This window comes from Neodiprion pinetum, chromosome 2 (genome assembly GCF_021155775.2).
Source record: "Neodiprion pinetum isolate iyNeoPine1 chromosome 2, iyNeoPine1.2, whole genome shotgun sequence".
In the NCBI taxonomy this organism is placed as follows: domain Eukaryota; kingdom Metazoa; phylum Arthropoda; class Insecta; order Hymenoptera; family Diprionidae; genus Neodiprion; species Neodiprion pinetum.
The window spans coordinates 7,565,452-7,572,176 of NC_060233.1; positions in this window are offsets into that span (position 1 = coordinate 7,565,452).

A 6,725-nucleotide genomic window follows, 5' to 3' on the forward strand; every position below is an offset into this window, starting at 1 on the left:
GAGCAGCGCTAGTTTCGGCACGCGTTAAATTTTAACCAAACAATAAATAAATTGCCACCGCTTTGTTGTTGTACCGAATACAGGCTGGGAATTCTGTGAAGGTCTTTAATTTGCCAAATTAGAGTTATAATAATAACACGGTGAAATTTCTATCTACCGGTAATAAGACACGAAAATAAAAGGTGAAGATTTCACCTCGTGTTACATTATAATACAATCACTTCCGCGATACGAGATTTGGTGAGATTATTATATGCATCGGTGAATGACGGTAATACATCACACGCGGAATACTGCAAACGTGCTCGTTTTACAATTATCTTTTATAGGCCGCACGTATTTTTAACTTCAACACACACACACACACAGAGAGAGAAAGAGACCCATTTAACAAGTGGCTGCAACCATCCATCATCTTATATCCAGGTACGCGATATCAAACGAATCGAGTCAATTCGATTTTGACAATTGGAACACGTACCGTCTGCAAGACTGACAACAAAGCCTGTAATATCCTATAATACACACTCATCTTGTTAAAAAACGATTCAGCTTTTCATTCCGCGAGACGTGAATACGCGTTGTTTGCGAATTGTAACTAGGTGTGTTAACCCTTTAATTCAACTACTTTTTTTGCAACAACTGCCGAGTTGTTTGGTTCCACGTTATCCCTGAAATATTTACAAGTCTAAAAAAAAATATCAATTTTATTTCTTTACTTATTGTAAAAATATCACGTGTAAACAAACGGTCGAAATTTATACTTTCCACGAAAAAAAGCATTTCTGCTAATCCACGGTTAAAATCCGTAGGTATGCCAATTTTTGCACAAACTTAACGCACGTCAAAAAATTTTACAGAATTTTTTCTTTTTTTTTTTGTTTTGTCCGCCATATTTAATGCGCCAATTTGAATTTTCGAATTCCTAGTTCAGATTCGTAATCAATGACCCCAAAAACCATGTAACATAAAGTTTAATCGAAATCAAACAACGTTTTAAATTAACGTCCGCCATATTGATTCGTAGTCATCGACCCCAAAAGTCTACATCTGCAAAGGTTCGAGTAAATCGCATCTAACTAAAAATGTATATAAACGAAACCTGCTATTTTTTATCGCATTTTCTTATTATTCGTTGAAAAGTGAGTGAGTTTGACTTGTATTAATTTTTTGGTTTTTAGTCTTTGAATGATACGTCAATTTTTGCCAAGAATTTAAAAACGAATACGAGTTCTACGATGAACAGAATTCTTCAACATTCACGAGTGTTTCGGCGCTTGTTTGCATTGTTTTCCAAGCGTTACCAAGCATTTAAAAATCATCGGTATCAGCGTTACCTTTTCTACGCAACGGCGAGTTTTCGAATAAAACTAACTGACCTTTCAATTAAAAATAAGAAACTTCCGTTCGAAAAACAACAGTTAGTCCTCAACAGACCGAGCGGAGGCCCCGGACCCAAAAATTGGGAAGCTCACCCGACGTCCCTCTTGTCCGAAACATTTTTCAATCCAATGCTTAGTTTTCGACATATTTGAGCCTTCTTTTTAAATTAAAACGGGACGCCCTATATACATATGTATATGATGGTAGAGCATATTATATGAATTTCTCCAATTTATCCGAATGACCAACCGGTGCACCACGCATACCGTTTTACGGATGAATATACAGGTTCGACGCAAGTATATCTCATCGGATATTGAGCAAGCGGCAGCAGCGTGCAGGGTAAAATGAGGCTTCCGAAAGAAGAAGAAGAAGAAGAAGAAGAAGAAAAAGGGGAAAAAAAACAGTCACGAAACAACCTTGAAAGGTGTTGCGAGATGGTCAATTTATTCCGTATCTTCTTAGTATGTACTACAAGACGATATATTACCGCAGGTATGTGTAATAGCCTATATATTAGGAATCAGTAGTTTCTCATTCTCTCTCTCTCTCTCTCTCTCTCTCTCTCTCTCTCTCTCTCTCTCTCTCTCTCTCTCTACCGATATTTATTATACTTTATTTTCTTTTTCCACGCGAAGAGAGTTAACCCATTTCTTTTCTCGCATAATATAATATGTATCGCCTCGCCAGTTCTCTGATTATTGGTCGAAAGAATCCCGCATAAGGAAGTTACGCTGACCATATAATACACGGTATGCGTAGGTACATCGAATCCCAATCGTCCGAACGGTAATCTATATATATATATAATATATATGTATGTATACGGTGCAGCAGATCACACCCAAGACGATGATTATGAGAAATTGACGGCCCTCGGAGAAATTATCTTTCCGATCTTCTGTGTGTTGAAAGGTGGTAAAGAAAAAAAAAAATAAATAATAATAATAATAATAATAATAATAATAAATCAACAAATTGGATAAATAATTCTTCACGCACCGAATTCAACGCCCTACTGCCGCGGGCATGAAACTTGTATAGGTAACTACCTATAAACCTTGTACAACGCGAAGGTTCTCCAATCGTTGAAAAGAATTTTAAAAACTTGAAAAAAATCTATTCACATGATCGGTACAGAAGGGTGACGTTTTTTATTTTGAGACATCGAAATATGTCAAGAAATGACAAAAACTGTTCGATATTGAGGGGGAAAACTAACCTCGTGAAATTCAACCCCCCGGCACAACCTCTGAGGGCGTGAGGGGCAGCAACTTCGAAACCTTGAATGTAAACCCCTATTTTTTATCGCAGATTCAAATTTTTCATGAGAAAATACACAAGCTTTAGTGGATGGCGTTGTAATCGCAAATAGTTATATTTGTCTTGTGTATTTAGATAAAAAAAACTCATCCCGTGCAACGTTTAACCGAAACACTGCGGGGTTGCAACGAATACTCAAACTTTTATCCGTTCAACTTGTGCCCATCGGAATTTATAGTTCGAAGAGAGAGATTGAACGACCGAGTAACCTTTCGTGAGATGGAACAGTACGTATGCGTGTAGTGATATGCGTTTACGGATTTATGATCGAAGCGCTTTGGTGGCCTTTTATTTGGCAGAGTGATCGGAATGACTTTGTTCGGATTACTTGAAACTGGCAAAATCCGATCATGCGTCGATCATTGTCACGGCTGAAATACCGGTTGTATAAATTTCTCTATTATCATCTAGCTAATCACGTTTTGGACTAGATTTAGAGAGTATGAAGTCGTTCAAGTTATTTCGATCACTTTGAACATCGGTAACCATACGATCCGTTTGAAAATTGATCGACTCTCGAACGAGATCGGACAGGATAAAAATCCTCGCGAGTACGATAATATGTAATATTCAACCGATTCGAAATTATCACGAGAGAGAGAGAAAATCACTCGTGCAGGATGCGGTGAGAAAAAGTATCGCGGCCAGTCCTGTAATATTTTCTATGCGAGGTTTGCCAGCATCTTGATTTTAGCTTCGATATCCACTTTTAGACATCGAAGCTGTAAATTTTATTACTTTTGTTTTTTTCCTCCAATTTTACGACGTTCGTCATAAAAATTTCAAAACATGTTTAACGCAATTTGCATTCGTTTTCACGCCCATAACTTATAATTATAATTATCAGTATACAAGCAGAGGAAAAAAAGAATTTTTCTATAAAACTGTATTTCTGTTTTCATCAAATTTCGCTCCAAGATTGCTGTATTTATTTTTTTGCGTTACCGATTCACGGATTCTCAAGATTTTCCATAACTTGCCACGATATTTCAGTTCGAAATCTATTTCATTACAACGACTTCACGTATCGATCCCATATCTTAACCTTCGAATGCAAAACTTGACCTTTAATCGCGTTTAATGGTGTATTGAATAAAAATTCTGGTCGTGATTTAGACAATTTACGAAACAACAACAACGACGGTATTCAGTTCTAGCAAAAAGTCGTCTCAGATGAATTCGATATCGTATACCTACAACTTGCACTCGGCGCATCGCGATGCGGATGGATACGCGTGTGCATGTATAATACGTATATTGTTATACCCACTGCGAATGGAAATAAAATCGCGTGATACTCGCGGAATAAGAAAGAAGAATGAACCCTGCCGGAGATGTGAACCGTAGAAAGAAGGCTCACCTGTTGGTACTCGAGATTTGTCGCGGTCTGCGTAAAGACATGGAAGTATAAGGAGGGTCAGAAAGGACACGCGAATGCGTGCCTCGAATGCCTCGAGTATTTCCGTCAAGGAAGAAAAGGGTTATTCTACGCTCTTTCGTGACTGAGTTTATAACCGTGGTTAGCCCGAAGGCTTCGGGTTCGACGAGAATTCGCTTTTCAGATACGGGGGTAAAAATGCGGAAGGATCGGAAAATGCGATACGAACATTGAATTTACAAAATGGCGAAATTATGCTTCACACGGAATTTCAAGTACAGAATGGTCAAAATTCTGACGGCAAAAAGATTGTTATTTTTTTTTCTTCTTAGTTCCTATTGAGATAAATAAATTTCAATTCTATGCATCGACTGGTAACCGAAACCTTTATTTATAACTTATAAATGTCTGTTTACGGAAAGAAGTCTCAAGGATACTGTATCCAAAGTGCCGTTGTCATTGTTACAATAATATTATACATAGCGGATACGAACGTATGCGCGATTCTTTTTCTTCTCATTTACTAAATTATAATACATGCAACACGTTTATAATAACAGAATAATTAACGAATTAAAAACGCGTATATTCCCAAGAAATTACATTATTATCATAATAATTGCAGTTGCGATCCGATCTTCTTTTCGTTTGTAATACAGAGTTTCAGTATGAAATCACTTGTATTATGTAGGGTGAGAGCCTCGCGAACAACTGTGCGCACAACAAAACGTTGTACGGATCAGAAACGAAAAAACGTAAATAGAGGATAAAACAAGAACGCGAGAACGAAATTAATACGTAAAAGGATTAAGAAACTTTTACAAACAATTGCAGCGATGAAAATCCAATTTTTTTTCCTTCTATTTTTCTAACAATTCCTCGGTTATTGAACGCTCGACAATTTTCCGTTTCAATTCTTTCGATCGCGACACGCTTGTCGACGGTATATTAAAACAGTGCAAATTCTTTTTTACTCTCATTTTATTCTTTCTCTCCTTTCCTTTTTACTGATAAACCGATCGTGCAGCATCCGCACCGGTATAATAGCTCTTGATTTGTGTTACGAACCGCAAAAGTTTAACCGCAAATCGAATGACACAGACAATTTAACATCGTGATCGCTCAAAACTGTTTTGTCAGAATGATCCGTTCATCCCGTGATACCGATGCTGCAATTTTTATGAAAAATTTAACACTTTTTACAGTGTATATTCTGTGGCACTTTTTTTTTTATTTATACCACTCAGTGGTATATATTTCACATCACGTGCGCTTGATGAATCTTCCAAACGTTGTAAAAACGAATTACTAGTAAGAAAAACTTTCGGAATGAATGTTAAAATAAAAAAAAAAAAATACTAAAGTAAGCATGTGTTAAGTTTAATAATCAAAGATCGTTTTCAACCCTATCGAATGTATATTAGCGAGTAAATGTCATTCGTTAGAAGCAACTGTGACGATAAATTTAAATTCAAATGAAATCCGTCAGCCCATGGTGCGCGGTAAATTTGAAATCAAGGTCTGTAACGGGTCTTAAAACGGGGAAGCGTCACGATTCGGCCCTTTTCCCTTCATTCGTTACTAAAATAATATTCCTCCGCTGAAACAGTCCCGTTTTTTTAATTCATTCAAGCTTTCTTGAAGCTAGATTAAAACTTCGTTGTACCCAGACCCAGTGACTCCCCTTGATTTTTTCACGTACCTGGCCCAGATTAATTAACGTGAGAATAATGGGATCCTAATGGTTATTACACGCCTGCTTTTCAGACCGTGAAACGTGCCATGCATGCATACAGAGATCGGAGCTCGTCTAGGAAGTGCAAAACGAATGACAGGCTTGCGGTAAGTACGAGTATATATATACACATATCCCATGATTTCAAGAGAGAGAGAGAGAGAGAGAGAGAGAGAGAGATACTTTTTAGTGAATTAAATTACAGTGAGCCTGCGGCAATACTCGCGTGAGGATCGTGAGAGTGGAAATAATAAAAGATTGTTAAATATGAATGATCTCCTCGTTTTCTTTGCGAGATACGAAAAAACTATGTAAGAAAAGAAAAGACATGAAAAAAAAAACAAAGAAATGGATAATAGAAATATAGGAGAAAAATAACAAAGCCAACAGAGAAAATAGAAAAAGGAACGGATCGTGCGAAGAATCGACACTTTAAATAGCCTTTTATAATATCAGGCGATACGATATCCCTCCTCCCCCTTTGACGCCAACAAAATAGACAAACTGTAATAGTATAACATGCCTATACCTGTACTGAGAAAAATTTCATTTTTTGTGGTAACGAGAATAATTCAGTAAAACAGGTATCGTTAAAAAAACACTGTTCGAATATTGTTGGAATTACGAAAAACGAGGTACGCCTAACCATTTTGCCCTATCGTCGATCCTTTTTTGGTTATTGCAACGCAAAATCAGTTTCTGAGGTTTACTCTACTTTTTTAGTTAAACAAGGCTCTAACGGCAATTTATCGTTGCACGAGCATTAAATTTTCGCGACAGTTGCAAGAAAATATAGCAACAGTGATCGCAATAAAAAGAATAGCAACGGATACTAGACTTTCCGGTAACAGCTATAAAACTAATTTTCATTTTCTACCTAGAATAATATTTTTCGATCGTGGTAAA